Raw genomic sequence first — 21,047 nt, forward strand, 5'->3', positions numbered from 1 at the left:
CCGCGCCGCGGGTCGACATTGTCGAGCGGGCGGGGGTCGACGAAGGCGGCGACAACACTGTCTTGGAGGAGGCACCACGGGTGGCGCCGCAGGGGATGCCCCGGGCGTCAGAGGAGGCGCTGCAGGCCACCCCGGCTATCAAGCCGGCGGTGGTGTCGTAGGCCGTCCCGGCGGCCGGGTCGTCGACGGCACCGTGGAGGGCGTCGGAGGAGGTGCCGACCGCGGCGGGAGCGGCCGACGGGGAGCATGCCCTGGTGCCCCGGCTAGGGGGGCGCCGAGACGCCGCGTCGCAGCCGGCATGGGGCGGGGCCGCCGTGATCTTCAGGCCCCACACCCAGGAGGAGGCGGTGATGGATGCCGTCAGCCGCCGTCTGCGCGGGCGGATGGACCGGATCGAGGCCTTCGCCCAGGCCGAGGTGGAGCGGACGCGGGAGTTGGAGCGTGCCATGCTGGTAATTTCCTTTGCAGCTCCTTCTTCGTGGGGGCGCGCTAGCGCACCCACTGGATGTAGCCCCCGAGGTTCGGGCCAACTATGTAGTAGTTGGGTTGAATGTTTGTAATAATCGCTGTTTTTTGCAGCAACTGGACGCCTACCGGGTCAGCACCTTCAACTGTCTCCTGGGCAAGTACCGAGAGATCAAGGAGCATCTCGCCGCCAAGGAGGAGGAGCTCCATGTTGCCACAGGTATCTTCGTGCTCTTTTTTAGTGGGGGCGCGCTAGCGCACCCACTGGGTGTAGGCCCCGAGATTCAGGCCAACTGTGTAACAGTTGGGTCGAATCTTAAGTCTTGCTTCTTCTCTGAATCTTCTTTTTGCAGTCGAGGTGTTGTCTCGGCAGACCCGGATGCTCTAGGCCGGCCACCACTATGACCGGCTTGTCACTAATGCCGGCCGTCTTGGAGCCGAGGTGGCGCAGACGAAGGCGGAGGCGACAGCAGCTCGGTGGTCGCTCGACGAAGCGAGCCGGCAGCTGGAGCAGCTGCCGGGTGACAGGAGCCGCCTCGAGGCCGAGGTGGAGCTCCTTAAGGCGGAGGCTGCTAAGGTGGTGGAGGCGCAGCAGGCCCTGGCCGAGGCGGACCAGCAACGCGGCAGGCTGGCCGACGACAAGGGCCAGCTTCAGGCCGAGGTTGAGCGCCTGAAGGGGCAGGTGACCGCGGCGGAGGGGGCCCGACAGGAGGAGGCCCGCTGTCGGGAGGCGTCCGAGAAGGCGGCCAAGGACAAGGACACCAAGCTGAAGGCGGCCCTTGCCAAGGTGGCCGACTTAGAGAAGGCGCTCCAGGAGCGCGACCGCACCATTGATCGGGAGCGGCGCGGTATGTTGCTCGAAGCGCAGCACCTGGAAGAATCCTTCTCCAGTAAGTGCTTTCCTGCCGGGTTGGGATCCGGTTTCTTGTCCTTGATGTCCTTTTTCTGATTTGCTTTGTTTTCTGACAGGGGCCTTCCTGGAGACGCATCGGCTGGCGGAGGAGGTCGCCCGCTTCCAGCCTGACCTGCCGGGGGTTGTTGGCTCCGGGACCAACCCGCAAGTGGAGTGGACCTTTTCGGAGATCATGACTGCCGCCGAGGCTCGCCTGCGGGTCTTGGGCGACCAGATGGGGCGGCTGTCCCAGGCCGGCACAGCGATGACGGTGGCCTTGTGGCCGGGTTCCATTGCGCTGAGCAGCTTCATGCAGCTGGCGTGCTGGCTGGAGATGGGGCCGGACCGGCTCCATGAGTGGTACGTCTCCGCCGCCCATGCCGGCGCCGAGATGGCGCTCCGGTTCGCGCTGTATTGGCACCCAGACCTGCTGCTGGATGCACTGATGGGCCAGCGGGCCGGCTCGGAGCAGCAGCTGGAGGAGCAGTCCGGCCGGATTGCTTCTCGGGCCAGCTACATCACCGGGTTCGCCTTCCATGATGAGTTCCACCCGGAGCTGGCGGAAGATGGCGGAGTCATGTCTGGTGACGACTACGGCCTGCTTCTGCATGACCCGGAGGGCAGCTCTGAGGAGACGGGTGTCTACCGTGGCAGGGGTGCCGAGGAGGACACCGGTGCTTCGGCGGACCCAGAGGCCGCCCGGGGGGGGGGGGGAGCCATTGACTTCGTGACCCGGCGCTGGAGACGCCTGAGGTTGTCCTATTTACGACTTAGTAGAATTTGCTGTTAGGTAGCAGGTCCACCCACCCACTGGGGGTTTCTGGGTGTAATGAACTCTGGCCGTGGGCCCTTTCTTAAATATTTCTGTGATGTGTATATTTTGTGAATGTCTTTGCTCTTGCTTTTCGTTTTTGAACCGATTTCTTGCGTTTTTCCTTTCTCAAACCTCCCCCCACGAGTCTGACGGCCGAGGCTCCGGTGCGTGACAAGGAGTTTGGTTTTTGAGAGGAGCGCGCAGTACTTAGGTTTTCAAAACATTGAGCGCGAGCGAAACACCCACTGGGCCGGCTGGCGGCAACCCGGCGGAGCCGGTTGGCGAGCAGCCGGTCATGTGGCTATTTTTTAGAGTGACGGGACGGGTTGGTCGACCCGGCGGCCTTTGACTTAGTGTTTGAGGCGTGCTAGAGCTCTGTCCCGTTGTGCTTGCCAACCGACAGCCGAAGCCGGATCTGTGGCCTAGGGCGAAGTGAGGGGCCGCGGTGTCCTTAGCGCGTCAGGAATCACCGAGGAAGGTGGCGGGTGGCGACCAAGCCGGCCAGCCCCCGAGCCCCGGGTCGAGCGAGTTAGACCGGTGGCCGGGTTCAGGAGCATAGTGATGCGTAAAGGTAAGAGACACAATAACTTGGTCGGCATAAGGCAGCCCCCAAGCATCATTTGGGGACTCCATACTTTCATGCGTTTACAAAAGGCAGCGATACATACATTCGTACGGCTAAGTGTAAAACGGGCGGAGGAGTTCTGCATTCCACGGTCGGGTCGTTTCTTTGCCGGCGGTGTCTCTCTTGCGTGTGTCGATGAGGTAGTAGGCGTTGCGATCGCACAAGGCCCTGCTGATGATGAACGGGCCCCCCATGGAGGGGACAGCTTGTGCTGGCCGGCTTGCTCTTGGACGAGTCGGAGGACGAGGTCGCCCTCGCAGAATGCGAGCTGCTTGATCTTCTTGCTGTGGTAGTGCCTCAGGCCTTGCTGGTAGATGGCCGAACGGCTGAACGCCAGGAGGCGGGCTTCTTCGAGTAGGTTGACGCCATCTTCACGGGCTTCCTTGGCTTCGGCTTTAGTGTACATCATGACACGCGGCGAGTCGAACTCGACGTCGGTCGGGATGACGGCTTCGGCTCCATAGACGAGGAAGAACAGGGTGAACCCGGTCGACCTGTTTGGCGTAGTTCGGAGACTCCAGAGGATGGCCGGCAACTCGTCGAGCCAACTGCCGGGTGAGCGGATGAGCGGCTCGATGAGCTGCGGCTTGATGCCGGATAGGATGAGGCCGTTGGCCCGCTTGACCTGCCCGTTGGACTGCGGGTGTGCAACGGAGGCCAGGTCGAGGCGGATGCCAGAGACGGAGCAGTATTGCGCGAGCGCGCCCTTGGAAAAGTTGGTGCTGTTGTCCGTGATGATGCTGTTCGGCATGCCATAGCGCACCGCGATGTCTTTGATGAACTGGACGACTGTTGGCCCGTCCGATTTCTTGATTGGCCATGCTTCGATCCACTTGGTGAACTTGTCCACCGCCACCAGCAAATGCGTCATGACGCCTCGGGCGGTTTTGAAGGGTCCCACCATGTCGAGTCCCCAGACCGCGAAGGGCCTAGCGATCGGGATGGTGCGGAGTGCTGATGCCGGCTGGTGGCTATGCTTGCTGAAGTGCTGGCATCCCTCACACTTGAGGACGAGTGACTCAGCATCTTGGAGGGCCGTAGGCCAGTAGAAACCATGGCGGAAAGCCTTGGCCACCAGGGATCGCGACGCGGCATGGTGCCCGCATTCGCCCTGGTGTATGTTGAGGAGGATGTCGATGCCTTGGTCCTGCTCGACGCAACGCTGGAATATGCCGGTGGAGCTGCGCTTGATTAGTTCGTTGTTGATGCCCGACATTGCACCTGTCGGACCTCGGTCTTGTCCATGGGGAGAACCCCGTTCTCCAGGAACTCTGAGATGGGCAAGGCCCAAGATGGGGCCGTCACCACGACGAAGACGGCCACCAGGGTGGGTTCCAGGTCGGCAGCCCTCGAGCCGGGTTGAGAAGCCCCCAGGTCAGGGATGGCGACGGCCGGGTTGAGGACGATGGTGGCTTCGGTCTCTGGGCCAGGTTCGCAGCCCCTGGGCCGGGTTCGGCAGTCCCCGGGCCGGGTTGAGGTGCGACCGGGTCGTTCGGGACGTGGATGGACTCGGAGTCCGGAGACGGCTTGACGGACAGCTTGTGCAGGTGCTCGAGGGAGATGCCGGACGGGATGGACTGCCGGGATGAGGCAATCTTGGAGTGTGTCGGCTGCTTCATTCTCCTCGCACGGGACGTGGAGGAACTCGCAGCCTTCGAAGGATCCGGACAGCTTCTGGACGAGGAAGCGATAGCTTGCCATGTTGGAGTCGCGGGCGTCCCATCGTCGGAGCACTATTGCACTACCGGATCTGAGTCGCCGTACCACAGGATGCGCCGGATGCTGAGTTCCTTGGCAAGCCGGAGGCCATGCACAAGGGCTTCGTACTCGGCGACATTGTTGGAGGCGGCGAAGTGGATCTGGAGCGCGTAGCGGAGTCGGTCGCCCTTCGGGGACGACAACACAATGCCGGCCCCTAGGCCGAGTCACCTCTTGGAGCTGTCGAAATGCATGCGCCAGTGCATCAAGTCCGGAGGCGGTGGCAGGTACTGGGCCTCGGTGCAGTCGATGAGGAAGTTGGCCAAGGCCTGAGACTTGATCGTGGTGCGGGGCTCGTAGAGGATGGTGTGGCTGGCTAGCTCGAGCGCCCACTTGGCGACCAGGCCAAAGGCATCCCGGCATCCGATGATCTCGCCGAGGGGGGACGTGTTGACCACAATGATGACATGCTCTTGGAAGTACTGCTTCAGCTTCTTGGTGGTGAAGTACATGTCGTAACACATCTTCTGGTAGTGCGGGTAGACGGCTTGGACCTTTCCCTTCTCTGGTCGCTCGACCACCAGCACCGTGCTGACCGACCATGAGGTCGCGGCAATATAGAGCAACAGCGGCTCCTTCTCAGCCGGCGCGGCCAGGGCTGGTGCGGTGGAGAGCATGCGCTTGAGGTCTCGGAAGGCCTTGTCCGCCTGGTCGTTCCATTCAAACGGCGTCGTCTTCTTCATCAGCTGGTACAGGGATAGGGCCCTCTCGCCCAGCCGGCTGAGAAACTGGCTGACCGAGGCCAAGCAGCCGGTGAATTTCTGGACATCGCACAGCCGAGCCGGCTTGCGCATGCGCTCAATGGCCTTGATCTTCTCCGGGTTCGCCTCAATGCCGCGCTCCGAGACGAGGAAGCCGAGTAGCTTTCCGGCCGGGACGCAGAAAACGCATTTCTCCGGGTTGAGCTTGACCTTGTATTCGTGGAGGTTGGCGAATGTTTCCTTCAGGTCGTCGAGGAGCGTGAGGTGCTGCTTGGTCTTCACCATGATGTCGTCCACGTAGACGTGGATATTGCGGCCGAGTTGCGGCAACAAGCATTTCTGCATGCAGCGCTGGAAGGTGGTGCCGGCGTTCTTCAGGCCAAACGACATGGTGATGTAGCAATATGCCCCAAAGGGCATGATGAAGGACGTCTTCAGGGTGTTGGCCGGGTCCAGCTTGATCTGGTGGTAGCCGGAGTAAGCATCCAGGAAGGACAGGAGCTCGCACCCGGCGGTCGAGTCGATGACTTGGTCGATCCGCGGGAGGGCGAACGAATCCTTGGGACAGGCCTTGTTCAGGCTGGTGTAGTCGATGCACATGCGCCAGGTCTTGTTCTTCTTCAGGACGAGGACTGGGTTGGCCAGCCACTCGGGGTGGAACACTTCCATGATGAAGCCAGCCGCCAAAAGCTTGGCGACCTCTTCACCGATGGTTCTTCTCTTCTCTTTGGAGAAACGTTGTAGGGGTTGACGGACAGGCTTGGCGTCCTTGCGGACGTGGAGTTTGTGCTCGGCGTACTTCCTCGGGATACCCGACATGTCCTTGGGGGTCCATGCAAAAATATCCCGATTCTCATGGAGGAGGTCGATGAGCTCGCCTTCCTATTTGCTGTCGAGGCGGGTGCCTACGACAACGTACTTGCTACAGCGGGGGTCTTCCGGGTTCAGCTTCACTTTTTTGGTCTCCTTGGAGGGCTTGAAGGCGGCCTTGTCAGCCGGCTCCTCGGCCGGGATCGGCGCGGCTGACGCCTCGCCGGCCAGGGCGATGATCTGGTCGAGCTGGCGCCACTCCTCAGCAATGACCAGCGACTCAGCCAGCTTGGCGTCCTCTCGGGCGCACTCCAGGGACTTGCATTAGTCGCCGGTGACGGTGATGAGGCCCTTCGGACCCGGCATCTTCATCTTCAGGTATGCGTAGTGGGGGACCGCCATGAATTTGGCGAGTGCGGGTTGGCCCAGCAATGCATGGTACGCGCTGGACAGGTCCACCACCTCGAACCAGATCGGCTCGCGCCAGAAATGGTTGCTGTCGCCGAATAGGACATCGTGCTGCACCCGGCCAATGGGAGAGCAGGAGAGGCCGAGAACGATGCTGTGGAAAACCGTCCGGGTCGGCTCCAGGTCCTTGGCCTCGAGGCCGAGCTTGGTCATGGTGTCGCGGTAGAGGATGTTGATGCTGCTGCCGCCGTCGATGAGGACTCGGGAAAACTTGCACGTGCGCCGCGCGACAATGGTGGGGTTGAGGACGAGGGCGTAGCCACCCGGATTCGGCATGACAGCCGGGTGGTCTTCCCGGGTCCAGGTGACCGGGCGGTCCGACCAGTGCATGTACTCCGGCTTGGCAGGGACGACGGTGTTCACCTCGTGCCGAAGGAGGCGCTCGCTGCGCTTGTTGTTGCTGAGGCTGGTGAAGACGACATAGGCCGCGTTCTGGTCCGGGTAGGCGTCGTTGCGCATTGTACCGTCGGCCGAGGGCGGCGGTGGAGGCGGAGGCGGCTGACCCGCGCCCGGAGCTAGAGCCGGAGGAGGCGGGACGTCGCCCCTCATGATGCACTTGGTGATGCCACACTGCCGGAGCGTGTGCGTGGACGGCCTTGCACCAACCCTTGCAGCATGAGCGGTGCGTAGCACATGGCGAGTCGGTGGTTGCCGCCGGTGATGGTGACGGTAGTGGTGTAGTCGGTGAGCCAGTCCTCCGGCTTCACGGTTCCGTTGTACTTGGGGGGTGTCGAGGAGGAGCGTGAACCCTTTCGGAAAGGGTTCCTCCCAGATGCGTGGGCCGAAGCATGCCGGCCCAACGACGCCGCTTTCCTCCACCTCCAGGGAGTGAGCGAGCCGGTCGAGGCGGTGGCGAGCGTCTTTATCGTCGATGGCGCGTGCGCTGAGTCGGCTGGCGACTGGGCCAAGGGGGGCGGGTCGGTTGGAGCCGGACGCCGATCAGGCTGGCGGGGTTCCCGTCAGTTCTCCATGGCGGGCTCGTCCCTCAAGCCGCCGGCGGTCGTCGGGGCTGGGTCGCGCCGAGTCCGGGTTCGGCCGGAGTGTGCCTCGCCGGGTGGCGAGGACGCCATGTGCTGATGATCGCCGGGTTCGACAATGCAGGCGGAGCCGGATCCCGCCGGCTTGGCGAGCTGGTTGAGGCGGTCTTGCTGCATGTTGGCCGCGTCGAGGAGGTCGTGGATCCGCCTGATGCACTCCTTCAGCTCCTCACCTATGAGCTGATCCAGGCTGACCGCGGCCGCCTGGGTAGCACGCATGTTCTTCACCGGGGTCTCGTAGACCGTCGGGATGGCGCCGAGGGCGTGGTTGATCACTCCGCCCCGGGCTCGCATGTCAGCGACCCGGCTTTGATCGGCCGCGGTAGGCGTGAAGCTGTAGGCGGCGTTGCTGTTGGGGAACGTAGTAATTTCAAAATTTTTCCTAAGCACACGCAAGATCATGGTGATGCATAGCAATGAGAGGGGAGAGTGTTGTCTATGTACCCTCGTAGACCGAAGCGGAAGCATTGACGCAACATAGAGGAAGTAGTCGTACGTCTTCCCGGTCCAACCGATCCAAGCACCGTTACTCCGGCACCTCCGAGTTCTTGACACACGTACAGCTCAATGATGCACCCCGGGCTCCGATCCAGCAAAGCTTCGGGGAGGAGTTTCGTCAGCACAACGGCGTGGTGACGATCTTGATGTTCAACTGTCGTAGGGCTTCGCCTAAGCACCGCTACAATATGACCGAGGTGTAATATCGTGGAGGGGGGCACCGCACACGGCTAAGGAACGATCACGAAGATCAACTTGTGTGTCCTAGGGTGCCCCCCTGCCCCCGTATATAAAGGAGCAAGGGGGGAGGCCGGCCGGCCCCTTGTGGCACGCCAAGGAGGAGGAATCCTCCTCCTAGTAGGAGTAGGATTCCTCCTTTCCTACTCCTACTAGGAGGGGGAAGGAAGGGGGAGAGGGGGAAGGAAAGGGGGGCGCCACCCCCCTCCTTGTCCAATTCGGACCAGAGGTAGAGGGGGCGCGCGGCCCACCCTGGCCACCCCTCTCTCTTCCCACCAAGGCCCATGTGGCCCATTAACTCTCCCGGGGGGTTCTGGTAACCCCCCCGGCACTCCGGTTTTCTCCGAAATCACCCAGAACAATTCCGGTGTCCGAATATAGTCGTCCAATATATCAATCTTTATGTCTCGACCATTTCGAGACTCCTCGTCATGTCCGTGATCACATCCGGGATTCCGAACAACTTTCAGTACATCAAAATACATAAACTCATAAAGAAACTGTCATCGTAACTTTAAGCGTGCGGACCCTACGGTTCGAGAACAATGTAGACATGACCGAGACACGTTTCCGATCAATAACCAATAGCGGGACCTAGATGCCCATATTGGTTCCTACATATTCTACGAAGATCTTTATCGGTCAGACCGCATAACAACATACGTTGTTCCCTTTGTCATCGGTATGTTACTTGCCCGAGATTCGATCGTCGGTATCCAATACCTAGTTCAATCTCGTTACCGGCAAGTCTCTTTACTCGTTCCGTAATACATCATCTCGCAACTAACTCATTAGTTGCAATGGTTGCAAGGCTTAAGTGATGTGCATTACCGAGAGGGCCCAGAGATACCTCTCCGACATTCGGAGTGACAAATCCTAATCTCGAAATACGCCAACCCAACAAGTACCTTTGGAGACACCTGTAGAGCACCTTTACAATCACCCAGTTACGTTGTGACGTTTGGTAGCACACAAAGTGTTCCTCCGGTAAACGGGAGTTGCATAATCTCATAGTCATAGGAACATGTATAAGTCATGAAGAAAGCAATAGCAACATACTAAACGATCGGGTGCTAAGCTAACGGAATGGGTCATGTCAATCAGATCATTCAACTAATGATGTGATCCCGTTAATCAAATAACAACTCTTTGTCCATGGTTAGGAAACATAACCATCTTTGATTAACAAGCTAGTCAAGTAGAGGCATACTAGTGACACTCTGTTTGTCTATATATTCACACATGTATTATGTTTCCGGTTAATACAATTCTATCATGAATAATAAACATTTATCATGATATAAGGAAATAAATAATAACTTTATTATTGCCTTTAGGGCATATTTCCTTCAGTCTCCCACTTGCACTAGAGTCAATAATCTAGATTACACAATAATGATTCTAACACCCGTGGAGTCTTGGTGCTGATCATGTTTTGCTCGTGGAAGAGGCTTAGTCAACGGGTCTGCAACATTCAGATCCGTATGTATCTTGTAAATCTCTATGTCTCCCACCTGGACTAGATCCCGGATGGAATTGAAGCGTCTCTTGATGTGCTTGGTTCTCTTGTGAAATCTGGATTCCTTCGCTAAGGCAATCACTCCAGTATTGTCATAAAAGATTTTCATTGGACCCGATGCACTAGGTATGACACCTAGATCGGATATGAACTCCTTCATCCAGACTCCTTCATTGGCTGCTTCCGAAGCAGCTATGTATTCCGCTTCACACGTAGATCCCGCCACGACGCTTTGTTTTGAACAGCACCAACTGACAGCTCCACCGTTTAATGTAAACACGTATCCGGTTTGCGATTTAGAATCATCCGGATCAGTGTTAAAGCTTGCATCAACGTAACCATTTACGATGAGCTCTTTGTCACCTCCATATACGAGAAACATATCCTTAGTCCTTTTCAGGTACTTCAGGATGTTCTTGACCGCTGTCCAGTGATCCACCCCTGGATTACTTTGGTACCTCCCTACTAAACTTATAGCAAGACACACATCAGGTCTGGTACACATCTTTCATTTTCTCTCTATCTTTTCCAGTGGTCGGGCATTGAGTCTTACTCAACTTCGCACCTTGCAATACAGGCAAGATCCCTTTCTTTGCTTGATCCATTTTGAACTTCTTCAAAACTTTGTCAAGGTATGTGCTTTGTCAAAGTCCAATTAAGCGTCTTGATCTATCTCTATAGATCTTAATGCCCAATATGTAAGCAGCTTCACTGAGGTATTTCATTGAAAAACTTTTATTCAAGTATCCCTTTATGCTATCCAGAAATTCTATATCATTTCCAATCAATAATATGTCATCCACATATAGTATTAGAAATGCTACAGAGCTCCCACTCACTTTCTTGTAAATACAGGCTTCTCCAAAAGTCTGTATAAACCCAAATGCTTTGATCACACTAACAAAGCATTTATTCCAACTCCGAGAGGCTTGCACCAGTCCATAAATGGATGGCTGGAGCTTGCACACTTTGTTAGCTCCCTTTGGATCGATAAAACCTTCTGGTTGCATCATATACAACTCTTCCTCCAGAAACCCATTCAGGAATGCAGTTTTTACATCCATTTGCCAAATTTCATAATCATAAAATGCGGCAATTGCTAACATGATTCGGACAGACTTAAGCATCGCTACGAGTGAGAAGGTCTCATTGTAGTCAATCCCTTGAACTTGTCGAAAACCTTTTGCAACAAGTCGAGCTTTGTAGACAGTAACCGTCAGCGTCAGTCTTCTTCTTGAAGATCCATTTATTCTCAATTGCTTGCCGACCATCGGGAAAGTCAACCAAAGTCCATACTTTGTTCTCATACATGGATCCCATCTCAGATTTCATGTCTTCAAGCCATTTTCCGGAATCTGGGCTCACCATCGCGTCTTCATAGTTCGTAGGTTCATCATGATCTAGTAGCATGACTTCCAGAATAGGATTACCGTACCACTCAGGTGCGGACCTTACTCTGTTTGACCTATGAGGTTCTGTAGTAACTTGATCTGAAGTTCTATGATCATCATCATCAACTTCCTCACTAGTTGGTTCTGACATCACAGAAACCGGTTCTTGTGATGTACTATTTTCCAACAAGGGAGCAGGTACAGTTACCTCATCAAGTTCTACTTTCCTCCCGCTCACTTCTTTCGAGAGAAACTCCTTCTCTAGAAAGGATCCATTCTTAGCAACGAATGTCTTGCCTTCGGATCTATGATAGAAGGTGTACCCAACTGTCTCCTTTGGGTATCCTATGAAGACACATTTCTCCGATTTGGGTTCGAGCTTATCAGGTTGAAGCTTTTTCACATAAGCATCGCAGCCCCAAACTTTAAGAAATGACAACTTTGGTTTCTTGCCAAACGATAGTTCATAAGGTGTTGTCTCAACGGATTTTGATGGTGTCCTATTTAATGTGAATGTGGCCGTCCCTAAAGCATAACCCCAAAACGATAGCGGTAAATCTGTAAGAGACATCATAGATCGCACCATATCAAGTAAAGTACGATTACGACGTTCGGACACACCATTATGCTGTGGTGTTCCAGGTGGCGTGAGTTGCGAAACTATTCCGCATTGTTTCAAGTGTAGACCAAACTCGTAACTCAAATATTCTCCTCCACGATCAGATCGTAGAAACTTTATTTTCTTATTACGATGATTTTCAACTTCACTCTGAAATTCTTTGAACTTTTCAATTGTTTCAGACTTATGCTTCATTAAGTAGATATACCCATATCTGCTTAAATCATCTGTGAAGGTGAGAAAATAACGATATCCGCCACGAGCCTCAACATTCATCGGACCACATACATCTGTATGTATGATTTCCAACAAATCTGTTGCTCTCTCCATAGTACCGGAGAACGGCGTTTTAGTCATCTTGCCCATGAGGCACGGTTCGCAAGTACCAAGTGATTCATAATCAAGTGGTTCCAAAAGTCCATCATTATGAAGTTTCTTCATGCGGTTTACACCGATATGACCTAAACGGCAGTGCCACAAATAAGTTGCACTATCATTATCAATTCTGCATCTTTTGGCTTCAACATTATGAATATGTGTATCATTACTATCGAGATTCATCAAAAATAGACCACTCTTCAAGGGTGCATGACCATAAAAGATATTACTCATATAAATAGAACAACCATTATTCTCTGATTTAAATGAATAACCGTCTCGCATCAAACAAGATCCAGATATAATGTTCATGCTCAACGCTGGCACCAAATAACAATTATTTAGGTCTAATACTAATCCCGAAGGTAGATGTAGAGGTAGCGTGCCGACTGCGATCACATCGACTTTGGAACCATTTCCCACGCGCATCGTCACCTCGTCCTTTGCTAGTGTTCGCTTAATTCGTAGTCCCTGTTTCAAGTTGCAAATATTAGCAACAGAACCAGTATCAAATACCCAGGTGCTACTGCGAGCTCTAGTAAGGTACACATCAATAACATGTATATCACATATACCTTTGTTCACCTTGCCATCCTTCTTATCCGCTAAATACTTGGGGCAGTTCCGCTTCCAGTGACCAGTCTGCTTGCAGTAGAAGCACTCAGTTTCAGGCTTAGGTCCAGACTTGGGTTTCTTCTCTTGAGCAGCAACTTGCTTGCTGTTCTTCTTGAAGTTCCCCTTCTTCTTTCCATTGCCCTTTTTCTTGAAACTAGTGGTCTTGTTGACCATCAACACTTGATGCTCCTTCTTGATTTCTACCTCCGCAGCCTTTAGCATTGCGAAGAGCTCGGGAATTGTCTTATCCATCCCTTGCATATTATAGTTCATCATGAAGCTCTTGTAGCTTGGTGGAAGTGATTGGAGAATTCTGTCAATGACGCTATCATCCGGAAGAGTAACTCCCAGTTGAATCAAGTGATTACAATACCCAGACATCTTGAGTATATGCTCATTGACAGAACTATTCTCCTCCATCTTGCAGCTATAGAACTTATTGGAGACTTCATATCTCTCAATCCGGGCATTCTTCTGGAATATCAACTTCAACTCCTGGAACATGTCATATGCTCCATGACGTTCAAAACGTCATTGAAGTCCCGGTTCTAAGCCGTAAAGCATGGCACATTGAACTATCGAGTAGTCATCAGCTTTGCTCTGCCAGACGTTCTTAACGTCGTCAGTTGCATCAGCAGCAGGCCTGGCACCCAGCGGTGCTTCCAGGACGTAACTTTTCTGTGCAGCAATGAGTATAATCCTCAAGTTACGGACCCAGTCCGCATAGTTGCTACCATCATATTTCAACTTTGCTTTCTCAAGGAACGCATTAAAATTCAACGGAACAACAGCACGGGCCATCTATCTACAATCAACATAGACAAGCAAGATACTATCAGGTACTAAGTTCATGATAAATTTAAGTTCAATTAATCATATTACTTAAGAACTCCCACTTAGATAGACATCCCTCTAATCTTCTAAGTGATCACGTGATCCAAATTCAACTAAACCATAATCGATCATCACGTGAAATGGATTAGTTTTCAATGGTGAACATCTCATGTTGATCATATCTACTATATGATTCATGCTCGACCTTTCGGTCTCCGTGTTCCGAGGCCATATCTGCATATGCTAGGCTCGTCAAGTTTAACCCGAGTATTCTGCGTGTGCAAAACTGGCTTGCACCCGTTGTAGATGGACGTAGAGCTTATCACACCCGATCATCACGTGGTGTCTGGGCACGACGAACTTTGGCAACGGTGCATACTCAGGGAGAACACTTCTTGATAATTTAGTGAGAGATCATCTCAAAATGCTACCGTCAATCAAAGCAAGATAAGATGCATAAAAGATAAACATCACATGCAATCAATATAAGTGATATGATATGGCCATCATCATCTTGTGCTTGTGATCTCCATCTCCGAAGCACGATCATGATCACCATTGTCACCGGCGCGACACCTTGATCTCCATCGTAGCATCGTTTTTCGTCTCGCCAATCTTATGCTTCTACGACTATCACTACCGCTTAGTGATAAAGTAAAGCATTACAGGGCGATTGCATTGCATACAATAAAGCGACAACCATATGGCTCCTGCCAGTTGCCGATAACTCGGTTACAAAACATGATCATCTCATACAATAAAATTTAGCATCATGTCTTGACCATATCACATCACAACATGCCCTGCAAAAACAAGTTAGACGTCCTCTACTTTGTTGTTGCAAGTTTTACGTGGCTGCTACGGGCTTAAGCAAGAACCAGTCTCACCTACGCATCAAAACCACAACGATAGTTTGTCAAGTTGGTGCTGTTTTAACCTTCGCAAGGACCGGGCGTAGCCACACTCGGTTCAACTAAAGTTGGAGAAACTGACACCCGCTAGCCACCTGTGTGCAAAGCACGGCGGTAGAACTAGTCTCGCGTAAGCGTACGTGTAATGTCGGTCCGGGCCGCTTCATCCAACAATACCGCTGAACCAAAGTGTGACATGCTGGTAAGCAGTATGACTTATATTACCCACAACTCACTTGTGTTCTACTCGTGCATATAACATCAAACCATAAAACCTAGGCTCGGATGCCACTGTTGGGGAACGTAGTAATTTCAAAAATTTTCCTATGCACACGCAAGATCGTGGTGATGCATAGCAACGAGAGGGGAGAGTGTTGTCTACGTACCCTCGTAGACCGAAGCGGAAGCGTTGACGCAACGTAGAGGAAGTAGTCGTATGTCTTCCCGGTCCAACCGATCCAAGCACCGTTACTCCGGCACCTCCGAGTTCTTGACACACGTACAGCTCGATGACGCACCCCGGGCTCTGATCCAGCAAAGCTTCGGGGAGGAGTTTCGTCAGCACAACGGCGTGGTGACGATCTTGATGTTCAACTGTCGTAGGGCTTCGCCTAAGCACCGCTACAATATGACCGAGGTGTAATATCGTGGAGGGGGCACCGCACACGGCTAAGGAACGATCACGAAGATCAACTTGTGTGTCCTAGGGTGCCCCCCTGCCCCCATATATAAAGGAGCAAGGGGGGAAGCCGGCCGGCCCCTTGGGGCGCGCCAAGGAGGAGGAAACCTCCTCCTAGTAGGAGTAGGATTCCTCCTTTCCTACTCCTACTAGGAGGGGGAAGGAAGGGGGAGAGGGGGGAACGAAAGGGGGGCGCCGCCCCCCTCCTAGTCCAATTCGGACCAGAGGGAGAGGGGGCGCGTGGCCCACCCTGGCCGCCCCTCTCTCTTCCCACCAAGGCCCATGTGGCCCATTAAGTCTCCCGGGGGGTTCCGGTAACCCCCCGGCACTCCAGGTTTCTCTGAAATCACCCGGAACAATTCCGGTGTCCGAATATAGTCGTCCAATATATAAATCTTTATGTCTCGACCATTTTGAGACTCCTCGTCATGTTCGTGATCACATCCGGGATTCCGAACAACTTACGGTACATCAAAATACATAAACTCATAAAGAAACTGTCATCGTAACTTTAAGCGTGCGGACCCTACGGTTCGAGAACAATGTAGACATGACTGAGACACGTTTCCGGTCAATAACCAATAGCGGGACCTGGATGCCCATATTGGTTCCTACATATTCTACGAAGATCTTTATCGGTCAGACCGCATAACAACATACATTGTTCCCTTTGTCATCGGTATGTTACTTGCCCGAGATTCGATCGTCGGTATCCAATACCTAGTTCAATCTCGTTACCGGCAAGTCTCTTTACTCGTTCCGTAATACATCATCTCGCAACTAACTCATTAGTTGCAATTCTTGCAAGGCTTAAGTGATGTGCATTACCGAGAGGGCCCAGAGATACCTCTCCGACATTCGGAGTGACAAATCCTAATCTCGAAATACGCCAACCCAACAAGTACCTTTGGAGACACCTGTAGAGCACCTTTATAATCACCCAGTTATGTTGTGACGTTTGGTAGCACACAAAGTGTTCCTCTGGTAAATGGGAGTTGCATAATCTCATAGTCATGGGAACATGTATAAGTCATGAAGAAAGCAATAGCAACATACTAAACGATCAGGTGCTAAGCTAACGGAATGGGTCATGTCAATCAGATCATTCAACTAATGATGTGATCCCGTTAATCAAATAACAACTCTTTGTCCATGGTTAGGAAACATAACCATCTTTGATTAACAAGCTAGTCAAGTAGAGGCATACTAGTGACACTCTGTTTGTCTATATATTCACACATGTATTATGTTTCCGGTTAATACAATTCTAGCATGAATAATAAACATTTATCATGGTATAAGGAAATAAATAATAACTTTATTATTGCCTCTAGGGCATATTTCCTTCAGTTGCACTACAGTTGAGCGGAGTCCAGGCGACGCTGCATGGCGAGCGTCTTGGTCAGGTCCATCATCTGCTGGCGCCTTTCCTCGAGCTGGGCTCAGGCCTCTGCGACGTTGGAGGCGTCGATGTAGGTGCCGATGGGGAAGCGGAGGCTCTGCATCGCAGCGTGCAACGGGTTGGACGTGTCGGCCCGTTCCGCTGCGGCCTTGGCCTCGGCGGCCTTCCTCGTCTTGCTCGACAAAGAGGAGGCGTCGGTGCCGGTGACGAAGACCTCCACGTGGACGTCCATTGCCCCGACGGAAATGCTGCCATCAAGGGAGAGGGGAGAGTCGGAGTAGCTAAGTACCTCCCTGGGATACTCATCGACCGCGGGCGCAGTGCGGGGAAGGAGGCGGCGAGCGCGTCGATGACGTCATCCGCCAGCATGACAGGCTCGTCGGAGTCGGAGAGGAGCCCCGTCTGAAGCATGCTCCCGGCCAGCTCCTCGAGCTGCCCCACGGTGGGCACCAACTGTCGTGGTGGGTGCACGGCAGATGCCATGGGATGGCTAAAGAGAGGAGGAGGCTCGAGGGCACTGGTGGGCTCCAGAGGCGGGGTTGGCATGAGCGAGTGCGGGACGCAAGACATACCCAGGTTCGGGGCTCTCCGGAGAGATAACACCCCTAGTCCTGCCGAGTGTGGTTGATATGCAATAGTACAAGGTTGCTCCTAGAGCTGTATGGAGGAAGAAGGAAGACTGGCCAAGGCTTGGGCTGCTCCTTCTCCCTAGGTGTGTTCTACTGATCAGTGGTTGGTTCCTGTGTGCTTACCGCTTCTCTATGCTTGCTTGCCCATATGCGTGAGGGCTCCTGGGGGGTTTTATAGGCCAACCCCCAGGGGTACAATGGTAATGTTACAAAGCCGTAGGGACGGGTCTTCAGCGTTTGGGGACCCGGGCTGGGACCCACCGGGTGCCGGTGGTTCGCCGGGTTCCCCTAGGTGCGGGCCCTGCGTGCCTAGGGGGACTGTGCTCGTCTTGTCGATCGTCAGGGAGTGGCCGAGTCGAGTCGGGTACAGTGATGCTCCGTCAGGTCACCGCTTGCTGGCATCAGCAGTGACGACGGGGGCACTATTTCCACGCCGGCCCTAGTCAGCAGGCAGGTGAGGGGCACTATTGCCACGTTCCAACTGACCAAAGGCATGGCAGGGCACTGTTGCCTTGGTCATCGGTGGATGAAGACTCGTCCCATCGTACGGTCAGGATGGGATGGGAGCTGACCCATGGCTGGGTTGAGGAACACGCCAAGGGTGTAGCTGGCTTGTTGGGAAAGTCTTGGTTGTGCCGGGTTCGGCTGTCTTGTGCTGGTTGTTGAGGCCGAGTCGAGGGACTTGGCCGGGTTGGAGAGTTTGGACGGTTCGAGGGGCCTGGCCGGGTCGAGCGACCCGGCCAAGCGCGGGCCGGCTTGAGGGGCGATGCTGGCCCCGTTGTTTTTGAAAAGGATCTGGGTTCCATTGCCTGCCCGGGGTTCATCCTCCCAACAATTGTTGTCTATGAAGTGCTCCTTCAGGTTCAGCCACACTTTGGTTTGTGGCTGAAGGCGTTCAACGTCAAGCCCATGGTGGTTGGCGGTGAGCATGCAGACTGTGGAGGGGCCATGATCAGTAAACTAAACACGGGTGCAGTGGGCGGACGGCCACTTCATCGACACCGTTCAGATGTGGCAAAATGACTGGTTTTACATCACCGAGCCGAGGAAGGCTGCATGGGGAGCGGCCCTCGCATTTAGGTCTGGACCCCCTACCAGGCTGGCCTCATGGACCACCAAGGCTCCAGACTGCGGGTGTGTCGCCCATACAAAGTCGTTGCAGAAGCGCATCGACAGCATAATATAGACCGGCGCGAAGCTAGTTGATGTGGTCCAGATCATGCTCCACCGCCGGCTCCTCCCTTGCCAAGAGAGGGCCAAGCCTATGTGGGAGCACGAGCCCGAGGATCCGGCCACCGTGCTATACCTCTACGGCACGACCCCTGACAAAATATGGGGTCAATTATTCCAGCCCCAGAAGGAGTGGCCGGTCGAGGGGAAGGTCATCGGCCTTGACGCCGCGAACCCCCCAAAGGAGGTGAGTGGCATTTTTCTTTGAGGAGTGTTCAAATATTCATAGCATGTTTAATTTGGTCTAACCTTGTATGCAGATTTTTGCAGGGCTGGCTCGCCAAGGCCAAGAAAATCAGCGGCTCGACGCCTCTGTCAGAAGGGCCCCGATTAGAGCAGCTAGAGAAGCTGCTGGTTGTGGTGCCCTACAAGGCGCCCGCCAAGAGGGCAAGAAGAAAGAAGTGTCGGAGGCCAGGGAGGGCCTCCGCCGCAGGGTTTGTCCGGGCAACGGGTCCGAAGACGCTGTGGCCTCATCCATACAGGATGGGGGCGAGGATGAGGACGAGGAGGAGAGCTCCTCCTCGCACTCGAAGAAGAGGGCGGCGTCCGAGGACTTCGAGGAGGTCCAATCTTCTCCGACCCCAAAGAGATGATGACGGCCTAAGCTGGTTCTGTCCGACAGCTCGGGCTTTGACAAGGAGTCTGAGGTGTTCGAGGAGCTCCCAAAGAAGGGATCCAGGGTCAAGCCCCTTGCCAGCAGGTAGGGCGTCAGTAGTTTTAGCTATTCTATTTTTAGTAATTTGTTTTGGCTGAAGGTTAACCCCTCCGAATTGCAGTCCCCCACATGAACGCCCCACCGAGCAGACTTCGAAGGGGATGTCTCCGCCCGCCGAACTGGCGGACAATGGGTCTATGGCGCACTCCACGCCTCCTCTGATCCCTGAAGAGACTGAGGAGGTGCGGCCCCTAAGGACTCCTCCTCCTCCGAACACAGAGGGGGAGGCCGACGCTGTAATGGTCGAGGTTAACACCTCGGTCACCGAAGATCAGGAGGGAGCGTCCCTCCTGGCTGACGGGGGAAAGGAGTCCGGACCATCCGGACCCCATCCGTCGACCACTCCCGAGCCCCCAAGGCCTCCGATGACACATGCTCCTCCCAGCAGAGAAGGGGCCGAGGGCCGATGTCAGCGCCGAACACCTCGAGACAGGCAGCAGCTGGTTGGCCAGACGTGCTGGAGGAGCTGGTGGACAACTCCACCATCATTGACGGACACCACACTCATAAGAGTGCGATTATGCAGGGTGTTCGGTCCGTCCAATCCGGACAGAACGACGCTGTTCAAGGCCTTCTAACAGGCTTTGAGGCTAGTCAAGGAATGCTTTTTCCCTCATAATGCGGTTGTAATAGTTAGTTTGGGTTGGCCGTATACCTAGCATCCCCAGGGACTCTACAAGGGCTATGAAGAAAACTTGTGGAGGATCAAATTTGGTAGGCTGATAATCCCCAAATGCAGGGAATCATTGTAGCAATTCCCAAAGGTGGAAGTGATAAGTATGGAGTGTCTAACCCACAAGGAGCTAAAGGTAAGATCAATATTCTCTCAAGTCCTATCTACCACTGATCCGCACTTCTCCCCTCGCCGCTTTGCTCAGCCCCTCTTATAGCGTTGTTAGTTGCAGGTGAAGTCGAAGATTGCTCCATGATGGACAGGATTATGTTGGGATATCACAATATCTCTTATTTAATTAATGCATCTATATACTTGGTAAAGGGTGGAAGGCACGGCCTTATGCCTGGTGTTCTGTTCCACTCCTGCCGCCCTAGTTTCCGTCATACTAGTGTTATGTTCCTTGATTTTGCGTTCCTTACATGGTTGGGTGATTTATGGGACCCCCTTGATAGTTCGCTTTGAATAAAACTCCTCCAGCAAGGCCCAACCTTGGTTTTACCATTTGCCACCTAAGCCTTTTTCCCTTGGGTTCTGCAGACTCAAGGGTCATCTTTATTTTTACCCTCCCGGGCCAATGCTCGTCGTGAGTGTTGGTCCAACCTGTCAGCCGCTGGTGGCCACCAGGGGCAACTCTGGGCTGGCCTACCAGAAGTTTGGACAATCCGGTGTGCCCTGAGAACAAGATATGTGCAGCTCCTATTAGGATTTGTCGGCACATTCGGGCGGCTTAGCTGGTGTTGTTTTACCATTGTCGAAATGTCTTGTAAACCGGGATTCCGAGATTGATCTGGTCTTCCCGGGAGAAGGAATATCCTTCGTTGACCGTGAGAGCTTGTGATGGGCTAAGTTGGGACACCCCTGCAGGGTATAAACTTTTGAGAGCTGTGCCCGCGGTTATGTGGCAGATGGGAATTTGTTAATATCCGGTTGTAGATAACTGGACACCAGATTCAAATTAAAATGCATCGACCATGTGTGTAGCCGTGATGGTCTCTTTTCGGCGGAGTCCGGGAAGTGAACACGGTCTTTGTGTTATGATTGTGCGTAAGTAGTTTCAGGATCACTTCTTGCTTCTCGACCATTTCGTTGCTTCTCTTTTCGCTGTTATTTGCATATGTTAGCCACCATATTTGCTTAGTGCTTG

Source organism: Triticum dicoccoides, chromosome 6B (assembly GCF_002162155.2).
Source record: "Triticum dicoccoides isolate Atlit2015 ecotype Zavitan chromosome 6B, WEW_v2.0, whole genome shotgun sequence".
Taxonomy (NCBI): Eukaryota; Viridiplantae; Streptophyta; class Magnoliopsida; order Poales; family Poaceae; genus Triticum; species Triticum dicoccoides.